General features: G+C 45.0%; 1 protein-coding gene across 1 annotated transcript in view; it reads left to right on the forward strand.

Annotated features, from left to right (window-relative positions):
* The window catches only part of LOC131885109 (uncharacterized), a 33,277-nt gene extending 20,365 nt beyond the window's left edge, over positions 1–12,912 (forward strand). The window contains exon 6 of the mRNA XM_059233049.1: positions 12,599–12,912. The gene's annotated coding sequence lies outside the window, so the exon portion shown is untranslated. The remainder of the gene's footprint in view (positions 1–12,598) is intronic.
* The last annotated feature ends 380 nt before the right edge of the window (positions 12,913–13,292 follow it).

Genomic DNA, 13,292 nt, shown 5'->3' on the forward strand with positions numbered 1-13,292 from the left:
CCGCCTTGTCCATTCGGAAGAATTTGAAGGCATCTAGTATTGAAAAAGTGAATATTTTACCCAGTCGCAATTCAAAATAAGTGCTCACGAAACCACGTTGGGGTCTCCCATTGATTTCAACAGTCATTGCCAGCGTCATTTTAGCATCCCGTCACCACAAACGGAATGTCAATGATAGATCAGCTCAGGATCTCAGCATGCTCACGGTGGGCACCAAAGTGTTTGGAATCAGGCCGTTTGAACCATGTGGTGTGTAAGCTACGGAAAAAGTATATTGGCAAAATCGATGATTCTTACGTCCATTGAAAAGTGCTGCAAAGGGTGATGGCGTCATGTGTGGATACTCCTTTTTTCAGTCAAAATGGGCAGTAACATGGCAAAGGCTCCCGAAGTGTGGGAACAAATCGTGGAACAATTCTCTGGCACACACCTGTTGGAGCTACACTTGCCCACAATGGGCTTTGGGACAACCTCCTTCAAATGCATGCTAGTGTTTGTCCTGTGCCTGTTGGCGTATTTGCGGAGCTTCTGCGGCACTCACGTGCCAGCTCGGCACTATGGGAAGGCAAGTGGAGCATTCCCCATGTTGTCATATGGGAACTCATTCACTTCGCGGCCTTCGTAGTCGCCATATGAGATGGCAAATCTAGGCTACTTAGAGGCCTACGCCCACCACAACAGGCCCCGTCGAGCCCCTCACCAAACGCCGTCTTGACTGATGGAGTTGCCTGCCGAGAGGGAGCTGCCCAAACCTCAACCAGTGAGATCATCCGCAATTTGTCAATACCCAGAGTCTAGTACATCGACTTCATCCTTATCATTTCCTTTTCATTCTTGTTTGTTGTGTGTCGCATAAATGTATCTATCTCAAGGAGGTGTAGTGTGTGGAATGAGAGAGCTCTCGTATTGGGAAAAGTAGAAAAGTTGGGACTGTACAATGTTCATAGAAGGTAGGTGTCATGTTAAGGTAGGTGTCATGTTAAGGTAGGTGTCATGTTCTCACGGGGAGCGTATTGAGATGACTATTTTATTATTTGACTAGGTCTGGTTTATATACACATTGACTAGATTTATAGGTGCGAGCATGAGCATGCAATCATACCAGTAGGAAAGGTATTTGATACAGTACGCTTTCAAGAGCATCCATCAACTTTTAAGACTTGGAAAAATTCCACAGATGGTAGGTTTCCAAAAGGTCGAACATGTTCAAAGGGGTTTCATTAAAAAAATGAGGGAATGAAAGAGCTCTTGCATTGGGAGAGACTAAAAAAGTTGGGACAGGACGGTGTTCAGAGAAGGTGCGAAAGGTATCTGGTACTGTATGTCTTCAAAAGCATTCATGAGCTTTGCCTAGCGGCCATAGAGGCTTAATGTGTGTTTCGAGAGAATCTTCAAGCCCTCGAGAATCCAGGCTAGTTCGGACAATGAAGTCCACTTCTCTTCTTTCTCAGGCTCCTTCATTGTTTAATTTGCCTCCCTCTAATATATGTAGGGAACAGGTGGGTCTTATTGATCCGGTTGCATCTTGCAAGTCAGACTTTGACAAATTTTTAGATAGCATTCCTGATCAACCCTACATTCAGGGACTTGCTCAGTCTGTCTAATCAAATCTCTTGGTGGATCAAATATCATATAAAGATTGAAAGGAAATAAATAAACAAATTATAACCTTTCATTTTAATAGTACTTGGGATTACATTCCCTGTAGCGGTTAGAAAAGCCCGTGAAAAAACAAAATAAAAAAAGATGTCGGATCTACCAACGAATTAGAGCTGACGTATTTGGCTAGCCCTTGAATATCGGGTTGATGAAAATTTAAGTCAAAAACTTGTTTAGGTCTGACAAAGAAAAAAATCAGGTTCTATTTTTCTGCCCTTTTCTTCAATTTGAACCCGAACCAAATACTAGACCACTCATATGTACGACGACAGCTAGCTTGTATGTTCTGGAGGGAATGGAGGCCACGGGTATGAAAAGGACCTCTTTTGAGAGGACGTTTTGCAGACAAGTTGAAGAGAGAAAAACTTGAATCATAGCTTGACTGGGTGTTGACCAATCATCCAAACATGGTCGTTTACGTAAAGGTCAGGATGCACAGTGTAAGTGATCATAACCCCATCATGTGGTGCATGCCAGCCATAATCCAAAAGTGCAACAGAAGTACCAGATCAGCACGAAACAACACGATGATAAATCAACAAAATTTTAACCGTGACTTAGCCCTTGAACCTTGGGAAAGAACTTGGACTTCTCGGCAACACACAGTTACGTCGACAAAGGGACAACGCCAAGAGCAGAGGCCAGCGAGTCAAGCTACGTAGCCTCAGAGCAGCATGTACTAAAAAAGGCCGCCTTGAATCTGTAAGGATGGAAGTGGACAAAGCGGAAATGCGGGGAAAGAATGGGAACGATCCAGTAGGTGAGAGAGCAGAATGACAAGTGTTTATTTGCTAGTCAGCTGAACAGGGAACAAGGCTGAAATGGCAGAGTAAGCATCAAACTTAAGTATAGACATATGGAGAGATGATCCAAGAATACTACCCCCCCCCCCCTCCCCGAGACCGAAATATGTATATACGCATCAGAAGGACGATGCAAGTTATTTGTCTCGTTTCTTCCCAATAACCACGTTTGAATTTGCCACTCAAAAAACAAAATAAAAGAAACGGTGAAAAGAAGGGTCCTGATTGGTAGAAGTAATGTAAACAAGGGGAATCACTTCCGGCATCAGACCTCCGGTCCATAGGTTTCACCACCCCACGTGTTCCAGGTTCCCTCATTATTCATGGGGCAGCCCTCGTAGACGACGACTTCGCCGCGGAGCGGTTGGGGAATCTGATGGTTCCGGTCCTGTTTCAACCAAATCCGTAGAAATAGTTCAGTCGAGACGAAGAAAGCGACGATTTCGTCTCAAAACGGCCCCGTGTTGTGACTGCAGGACGTATGACTGGCGATGATCCATGTGCATCCATTGTTTAGAGACTGGATCCTGGGCAATGATACACTTTGGGGGACATAGGGGAAGGGAGGGAGCGTCAGCAGCAGTAGTAGATTCTGGGCATGTTGCACAAAAAGCCAATTCAAAAATACAGTGGAGCTTGTTTGGAGGGAGCTAAGCATAGATAGGTCAAGACATGGAAAAATTAACGAGACACAACTACTGATTTTAGTATCCAGTGAAGGTCAGGTCATGGAGTGAAAATAATGGCCTCCAAAAGGAAAACTCTGAACAATATATGTGAGCTGACTGAACTCTGAAAGGTTCATGTGAAAGGTCCCCATTAAAAAGCCAGACGTCACTGGTTTGTACGTTTGTTGCCTCTGGCAAGCGACCAAACTATCACAAAATGAGAAGACAATTAGCAATTTAATTGCATTAGAAAATCATTTGTTGAGACCATGCCTTCTGTAGGGTCACAACCAATGGTATTGGCATTCGCAAAGTGTCTGGTCCTCAAATTCTGAGTACGATCTCCAGTCTAAGATTAGGAAGTTACAACTGACGTATATAAGTTCTTTGAACATTGCCGAATTGCCAATGTTCCTAATCTATTAAGTCAGTTTTCGATGGTGTGCCCATCACTGCCGTTGCCGCTCGTTGTCAACGGTCCCTCAATGGTTTGTGATTGCGCGCACTTGCGCCCCCCCTCACCACCTCCTCTCGTCTACCTACCTTACTGCTGCTTCCGTGTGTCCCCTAAAGTGTAGTTTAACCGGATCCTGAATAGTGACACGGTCGCCGACGGCCAGAGGGGGCAGGGCAACGCCGCCGGCATTAACAACCTGTCGTTCGGCCGTCGCCAAGCGAGATTGATGGAATGAAGGTTGCAAGAGTTCCTCAATGTGACGATCCCTAACGTCCGGCAAAAGTGTCCGTAGGTGGCGCCCGAAAAAGCCATAGGATGGGCTAAAACCGAGACAATGGATCTTCTCTTGGACCATGTCCTCCGAGGGTTTGGAAGAAGCAGAACGAACTTCAACCTTGGTGACAGACGGAACATCTAAGGTGAATGATCTCAAGTTGAACTGCCCCATGGCACTCCATTTTTGTATTATTGGCAGCGCGAATTGAACGTTTTTGAGATCCATCCACTTCTATCCCAGGTACGAACCAAATCTGCAGAGATCAAAGTCTCCGTTGCTCCTGTATCCAGGAGAATAACCATTTGCAACCATGGTCCACAGATACGGTAGGTATGGGACGAGCCTTGACTATTTTGGCATGAATTGATGACGAATTAATGATCTTGGAATTACCAGCGGAAGGTCTACCACGGGATTTCGAACGACCACGCCATATATTTCCGCCCTTGCAAATGGCAGCTTAGTGCCCCGTTTTCTCGCACGTGTGACAAACTGTTTCCTTGGCTGGACAGTGTTCGCGGGTGGGACCTCCTGGGTGGGAAGATTTACCGCAACCAAGCATTCATACGAGGTAGAACTGGAATGTGACTTCTTCTGGGACCTAGATTTCCTGGACTCGATTTCTTGTAGCAAGAAGTGGCAGCCATGATGGCAGACGAATGACTTGAAGAAATCGTGGACTCGACACCATTGGCGGATTCCCAAGCCATAGCTATACAGTGGAGAGTCTCACGAGAAGGATCTTGCTGACAAAGAAATTTTTCCCGTAGTTGCCGATCTGAACTGCCTGTGACCAAGCGGAGAATGTACAGTCCATCTTCTTCAATGGATGACAATTCTGTCTCCTGGCCCTTGATCTGTAGGCAGAGATACCAATCGCTGAACTGCTCACCTGGACATTGATCACAACGGAAAAAGCTGTATCACCTAGTGAGCAGAGGGATGTGTTCGATGAAAATGTCATGGAGTTTGGCAACGCAACCATCCTCGCCAAGGACAGGAATGTCATCTTGAGATTTCGTCATAAGGATCTGCTAGAGCTTTAAATCCAGGCATGATTGAAGGTAACCGTGCTGTTCGGCAATGGGAAAATTATCCATATGGTTCAATGAATAGAATAAGGTAAACCCAGTATTCCTTGAACGAAATTTGGTCAGTGCAAGATGTTACCAATTTGTCTGGTTTCAGGGCGACATTGATTATGGAGGATGGAGGATGACTCAAACCAGAGGACGCCACGGCGTGTTGTGTGGTCGATCTGCAAACCTGAGCACAGACACGTGTGGAAGACAGCAGAACTTTCTCACGGAGCTTGCACACGTTGTCAGAGCAGAGAACTGAGTGAGCAAGGAATGCTCCTTGACGATGGCATCCTGGTCCAAGGACGCAGAACAAGTGTCAAATAATGTGTCCAAATCGGTAAGTGTGGTCTCCACCTTGAGGAATAGTGCATCGATTTGGTTCACTATGGACAAGTCCAATCTGGAGTCGTCCAAAGCATTCACGTCAGATATAACCGTTTCGCAAGTGTTGAGGCGACGGGTGAAAACGCCCTTCTTGGCTGTTAACGACTTTTTAGCGGCTTCCATAGCCGGGATGATATTACAATGTGGGTGTGTGGTGAATATGGGTGAAGCCAGTGAAGGGAAGACCCAAGAGGAAATCAACCGTGGAAGATGTGTCAAGTCTGAAGGAGGAACACAATTGAATGTTGTAATCTGGGAACTATAAGGATGATGGTTCCACTGCACCATTTTAGGATATCGTGAATTTAATGGAAGCGAACGTGTATTTTATATCAGAGTAGAAACTAGAATGAACAGAGTAAAATCGGAAAAGGAAGAGAGTAGCTTACAATCACACCTCATAGGAGGTTGGGTTACCTCAACTAGTATAGATACCTTACTACTGAAAAAGAAGCTGAATGTGGTACCCGAGCAAGTAATTCAGTGTGTAGCCCAGTTACAGGATTAGAAGCTAGACCTCGTATTCAGAGGCATCAAGAAGGTAAAGGAGAAAGATCCACACAAGCGAAAAACCTATGACGAGGCAGAGGTACAGCAAGTTGCGAGTCTTGCCGCTCTCCCCACTTCATTCAAGCAATCGATCATCTCAATCATGAGACTGGGAAAAAGAGAGGAAGGAAAGGATTTTAGGCCATTGCTCGTTCGACTGTCTTTGCATGATCTTCGAGGGGCGGCCTTGAGGTCTAACCACAAGCTACGAGAACTTGATGGACGCCAATTTTATGGGGTCAGGGCGGATCCCATCACTGCTGACTATGAAGCCCGCAAACTTGACTGATGTCCCCACTTCCAGTTTGTCCAGGGAGAGTTTAATTCCCGCAGCCCGGCATTGCAAGAGGACCATATGTAAGCGGCGAAAGACCTGATCAATGGTGGTGCCCTGCACTAACATGCCGTCAACGATTTTCAATAACCAGTTGAAGATGTCCCATATAGCATCATCTGTTTGTACATTAAATCCATCACTGCATGAGTTTAACCCCATGGGTGCAACGAGTTAGCAACGCTTTCCATCCAGCAACAGAAATGTGGTTAACTTCGAGCTCTCAAGATCCAACGGAATTTGGAAGTACCCATGTGGGCAATCAAACTTCACAAACCATTGCGATGTGGGGTGAATCTTTCTCATCAGATCGGTGGCGCTCGGAAAAAGCCGGATGGGCCCGCGGATGACTTTGTTAACTTGTCGATAGTCAGTCACCAGCCTAACTTTGTTCGTCCCCGGCTTCGCCACAAAATGCGCTGGGCTGATCCAGTCCGTGGGGCCATCATAGCGCTCCACGACTCGCGCCTCTTCCAGCTTGTGCATCAAAGCCGCCGAAGGAGCCTGGTGGTGGACGGGTATCTGACAAGCAGTTGTTACGTGGCAAGGCTTGACGGTCTTCAATTTTTCCGGGTCTATTTTGATCGTCATCTTCTCGCCCTTAATACACCCACCAAGGTCTTTTCCCAGTCCACAGACCAGAACGTCAATAAACTCGGCTTTCGTCTCGGCCAGAAGGCGGTCCAAGTACTTTGCGTCGGATTCGCCTGGTTGGCGAGTGTAATCACCCCCGTAGTCATCGAAGTCTTGGACGCAAATCTTCCACGTGCCAGCAAGAAGGGCGTCGCCATCGTCGTTATCACGGAGAGTAGTCATACTCTGGTCTCTGGTAGAGCTTTCCTGATACTCTGTGGTGATCAATGTCGTCTGTTCCCCACCTTGAATCGGGGCACATTGCAGAGCAAGGACTGAACCAGGGCCTGGAAGGCTCAGTAATTCTGGATTGATCCGTGGAAAGTTCTGTGGTAAGATGCCGAGTGCGACACAGTCCCACCACCCAATGAGTGGAGGACCCGTCAAATCTGTCGAACAAATGGCTCTGATTTCGACCTTGGGCCCCACTAGGCCACTTGGTTCTTGGACTTGGAAAGAGAAGGTAATATAACCGTTGTTTGTGAGTCGCAATCCACTAGCCGTAATCAGTCCAATTTGATTTTTCTCCAGAAGATGATGGAAACCGTCCAGAAGAAAGGAGAGAGGAAAGACTGACAAGACAGCCCCGTAATCTGGCACCATGCGGACCATTATTGTTTCGAGCTGGAGGAAGCAAAGGACGGTTGTCCTTGGCAGCTTCTGAAGACCCGGGTTGACCACGCAAATTTGTGCCTCCCCTTTCCAACCTCCGGGGTCTGTGACTGGACCGCGTTGATTGCCGTTGCGTTGGCACCAGTTCTATAGCTTCCTCAGACACGACCTTGTCCTCCACGTCCTTGGCCGCGGCCTGTTGCGTGTCCTTGACCGTGGCTGGGTGTAGCCCGGCAATACCTCGCAAAATGGCCGGTTCTCTTGCAGTTATTCAGATAATTGTTCGTGCCCAACAGACTGATGGTGAGTGCTGTTTGCGTCCACAATTGAACATTTCATTGCAGCCACCATATTGAGCGCTGCATCTGACTCAAAATCCGTTTCATCTGCGACAGCAAGCATGGCGGCCGGAGTTGTTGTCGCTTGTAAGGAATGAGCAACCTCAAACGCTGCGGCCGCATCCAGCAAATCTTGCAATGAAGGATTCTTGAGCTTCAGTAATTCGTATTGTAACAAAGGCCTGGCTGATGCCATACCAAGGAGGCAAAATATCATCCAATCCTCTTTTGTCATTTTCTCGATTTCAGCCTCCAATCCATGCGTCTTCAGAGAATTGTAGGCTTCACAAAAGGTTTGTCTGGGTGACATGGATACCTTGAACCATGACCATCTGCGTTGGAAGATCGGATATACTTCAAGAAACCTGGTTCTCAATATCTCATAGCATTCGTACATGGTGGAAGTGGAGGTAGTGCCAGCATCAACAAGATTGGCAAGTCCCATGTCGAGTCGAGCCAGGAGATGTGAGTGTTGTTCCGGTAACGAAAGACTGCCCATATTAGAAGACAAATGATACAACTTAAATTTCCGTAGCCACGCGGTGAACTGCTGTGGTGAGAAGGTGATGCTGAACTCAACCGGCTTGAGGCCCATTTGTTCACGGAACACGACTCTTGGCGTCATGTCCGAGACGGTCGGGGTTAGGGTTTGCGTCATTGACGCCTCACGTACCTGTTGTTGTGCAAGTTCCATCTCATTGTCAATGGCCTTGATCTCTGCCATAGTCTCAGCACTGGTGTCAGCCCGGCCAAGATCCTCAAGATGCTCATTGACCTCTCGGATAGCGTCCAAAACCGAGCTAATTGTGTCCTGGAAGGCAGCGCCGTCCACGGTGGATGCAACCATAATGGCAGTCTACAGCACGGACTTGACGTCCAGAAGCACAGCTTTTCGACATACCGCGAATTTTTTCCTGATGGTCGGTGCTGAGGGAGGTGCCATAGTTGCCTCAACGTCCCAGTCCTGACCGAAAGTATCTTCTGAGGGAGATGACGACCTCAAAGTCCCAATGATAGTGAAAGGCTCCGTCCAAGAAAACCAAAAAGTGACCAAGGAAAGTGCAGTGTGGTGAGTGTTATCCGAGGTCAAATCCGGGAGCTAGAGGCTCTGTAAACCCGTAGGACGCAGTCTATCAATGGGACACCGACTGTGCCATGTAAGGATGGAAGTGGACAAAGCGGAAATGCGGGGTAAGAATGGGAACGATTCAGTAGGTGAGAGAGCAGAATGACAAGTGTTTATTTGCTAGTCAGCTGAACAGGGAACAAGGCTGAAATGGCAGAGTAAGCATCAAACCTTAAGTATAGACATATGGAGAGATGATCCAAGAATACTATAGAATCCATCTTTCAAGCCCAGGAGAGGATCAAAAGGGGATCGCGAAAAGTCTGGAAAATTATCAAAGAAACCACGGGCCACAATGTCTCAATCACGACTGCAATTAAAGAAGATGGAAAGGTATTGAAAATGGCTGAGGCAGCAGAAAAAATCAACAATTTCTTTCTGACAAAGATTAAGAAGATCCAGAACAATATTGGACCCCCTTTGAGGAACCCACTATGGGGAGCCGAAAGAAGAGCAGCAACGTTGTTGATTACACGGAACAATTTTGCGTTCAAAACCATAGAAGAGAAAGACTCAGTGAGCGCTGTACGAAAGATGAAAAACTCCAGGAGCAATGATATTTCTGTCATTGCTCCGGTTGTGCTGAAGCTAGCTCCTTAGCTGTTATCGGTCCCATTATGTTTCATAATCAATGCCATCATCCGATGCTGAAAAATACCTGTAGTTTGGAAGTGTGGACGTGTATTGCCTATGCACAAGAAGAAAACCAAAGACAACGTGGAGAACTACAGGCCCGTGTGCATTCTCCCGACGACTAGCAAGATTCTGGAAGAGACTATGAGGAAGCAACTGGAATGGTATCTAGAACAAAGGACCGTTTTTCCTAATCCCAATATGGTTTCGAACAGGACGTTCAACTGCCCAAGCCACTGGAGCAGCCCATCATGATTGGGTCAGGGCTCGCCAAGCACGGCTCCAATGTGGAGCACTATTTTTTGACCTTTCGGCCGCATTTGACACATTGGACGTCGATATAGTGACTGATAAACTGAGGACCTATGGCGCGGCTTTGAATGTTACTTCACTTGTGAGATCATTGAGATCATATTTGTCTGAGAGAAAGCAATCCACTGAATACTGCGTGGCTACTTCTACAATGCTTGAAGTGCTGGTTGGAAGCCCTTAAGGCTCAATTATCTCACCCTTGCTGTTTCTCGTAATGGTTGCCGACATAGAAGAGTAGGTGACGGGTGGAGAAGTGCTCAGCTGTGGTGATGATACGACTTGTTACAAATGGCCAAGACGAGTGAAGAAGTGCGAAAAGGCGTAACCATTGCTGCTGGCGAAATCCTCAATCTCATGAGAGCCTCCTGACTGCCAGTAAATGCTTTGAAGACCAAGTTTATTATGTTTGGGAGGTCTAATGAGAGCCCTTTGGTCATCGGGAACAATGCATCTATATTGGAATCCAAATCAGTAGAGTTACTAGGTATATCTTTCAACAAACAGCTGATCTGGAAATCCCACTTAGATAACCTTGTGCCAGAACTTTAAAAGAGGACTGGTATCTTGCGACGCCTTAGCTGGTACCTCCCGAAAGACGTGGTATGTACGTGAATGTCCTTGAACAAGATGATCCGACATTAAGAAAACTCTGCTCTCTCCATGGTGTAACAAAGAAAACTGCTCTTCGGTTGCCACGTCGGAGAAATATTGACTATGACTCGTCAAAACAGGTCAAGACTCATTTAGAGTTATTGCCCTGCGCGCGGCAACAACTATGGCCTGGCAATGTGGTCAACAATGGCAGATGCATCCATTGACTGTTGGTTGGATAAAAGAACACATGGGGACAAAAGAAACAAGACAGGCCACATCAAGAACTTTTCCTCCTCAAGCAACAAAAAAATCAACAATTACAAGGACTACAGAAATTTGGGAGAATATGCCAATCGTGGTAAAATATGAGCAAAGCCAAAAACCTGATAAAAATACCGTACACTAAATGAACTAAGGATTAGCCAGACTTTTTTTTAGATAATTACCAAACTTCCCTGAGAAGGTCGATGAAGAGGAGCAAAATTCCTGTCAACCCCTGTATTTTTTCATGTCCCTACGAACGAAATATATATACATTATTATTATTATTATATATATAGTTCTTCAACTCTTCCGGACCTACATCACTTCAGTTTTCCTCTACTGCCTTCACCTTTGGCTCCCAAACTCCGCCCAATCCGCCCTCAAATCCGCCGATGCCACCGTCACCAAGTTCCTCAAACGATACCTGTGCGTGCCCCAATATGCCAACAATGCATGGACGCATTTCCTATGCGAAACCGAGCCCCTCACCATCGGGCTGGCAAGGTTAGTGTCCAACAGTCTTGGGCACCTGACCTTTCCGGAGGTGATGTCTGGACACAAGTTGTCCTTCCCGGTCAAGGACTTGCAAACACCTTATCGTTCTTTGCCTGACATTCCCTCGGAATATTGGCGGTCACACACCTTTGTTTGGCTCCCGGCCAAATGCCATCAGGGACGAGAGTTGACAAAGGATCTGTTCAATCTGGCCCATCCAATCTATTGCAATAACCAAGATTTTCATTACTTACCTCTACCTACCTGTCTTTGTACAACCTGTAACTCACCTCTTACCTTTTTTCATGTACATTGAACCAATTCTAGTCATACTCATTGTGATATCACTTTCTAGTCAACTATTTTATTGCCTTTACCTTCTTGACATTTTTCTTGTTTTATCAACAAACCTTTGTATAATGTATATACATCAGATTTTATTTTACAGTTATTTTTACGCCATGACATGACCAAGAGTCGCAATAAAGATTATTATTATTATATATTATTATCTAGACAAGTATTTGTCCAGAATCCCTGACCAACCCTATGTTCAGGGGCTTCATAGATCGGCTATTACCAATTCCTTGGTAGACCAAGTGTTTTATCATTGTACCTGACCATTTCTTGTTATAGTTTGTTTTTAATCAATCAGACATGACATTTTTACGTTGAATGATATTTACAAAATCCGTGAAAATCTTAGCCAAAAAATGGTTTTTAAGAAAACACTAGGGGCTCCTTCACACGAAATTATGTGAAAATGTATTGAGCAGCACCTGTGTGGCTTTCAGGGGCTCATTTTTCAGTGAACTTTTTATAAAACGTGTATTTGCAATTTGCAATACGCGGTATTGGTTGAAGGACCTTCCTCAAACTGGACTAAAGCAGAGAATTTGAAACCTGCATCAGTGTTTTGAAATATTGACTACAAAGACTATTTGAAAATAAAAAAGTATTTTGAAATAGTTAGACTTCTAACCTTTGAATATGTTACAACGAAAACAAAAACGTTAGGCATTTAAAACCTTTTGCAAGAGCCACTTTTTCGTATAGATATTCGCACGATTCAGTGGTAGGATTTAAGTCAGACTTGGACAAGTTCTTGTTTAAAATTCCTGATCAACCATGTATTCACGGGATAGCCAGATCTGCCAACTGTAATTCGATGGTCGATTAAATAGTATATGAACATAAAAGCTAGGTAAAACGAATAAATTTTCCGTCTTGGAATCCTGGAACGCCAACCCCAATAGCTGTAAGGAAGTCCGAAAAAAGGTTGAATATGTCAAATAAGTTGTGTAAACTACAAGTAGCAAGTACTAGATTCACTTCGTTTTTGGGAGTGACACTATATTTGCTTGATTTCTGCCCATAGAAATGATGCTCACCGATGGCCTTCTTCGCATTGTCATAGTCCAAGGGAGTGGCAACAGACGCCAAACTAAAATCTCTCAGGTTACAAGCACGACTGGTCTCCTCAAAATTGAGCGCCAAGAAGGAAATATAAGTTTTCGAGCCAAATTGTTTTTCTTCGTGAGCATCAACTTGATCTGAAATTGGACAAACATGATGAAATTTTCATTATTATTTTTCATTTTTTCCGAAATGCTGGGCATTCTGCGCTGCACGTAATATGGTTTACGTTCTACACTTTAGCGGACGCTCTGTGAGTAAGCTTATATCAAATATAGGGCCGTTTTTACCGATTTCTCGTTATTTAACTATAATTCGATTGAGTTGCTTTTGGCTTATTCTTTCAAAATCGTTTGCACATTTAATGACCCAAGTTCCATGATGTCCGGAAAATAAATTACGTTAATTAATTCTATGAGTGATTATTTAGCAATATACGGTGTTTATTTCCCATTTCGTTTGGCCTCTCTGAGGTTGGAAATAAGGGCCCCTATGCAAATAACATCACTTTTTATCTAAAGCAAGCTCAATAAAAATTGAATCATACAACTATTATCGTAAACATTCTGCAACAGTCTTGCAAGCACTAAAAGCAGATTTTCGTCTTGTATGTTCAGGAAACAGTGTATTTGGAAGGAACCCCGTATGAAACACAC

This window comes from Tigriopus californicus, chromosome 8, assembly GCF_007210705.1.
Source record: "Tigriopus californicus strain San Diego chromosome 8, Tcal_SD_v2.1, whole genome shotgun sequence".
NCBI lineage: Eukaryota > Metazoa > Arthropoda > Copepoda > Harpacticoida > Harpacticidae > Tigriopus > Tigriopus californicus.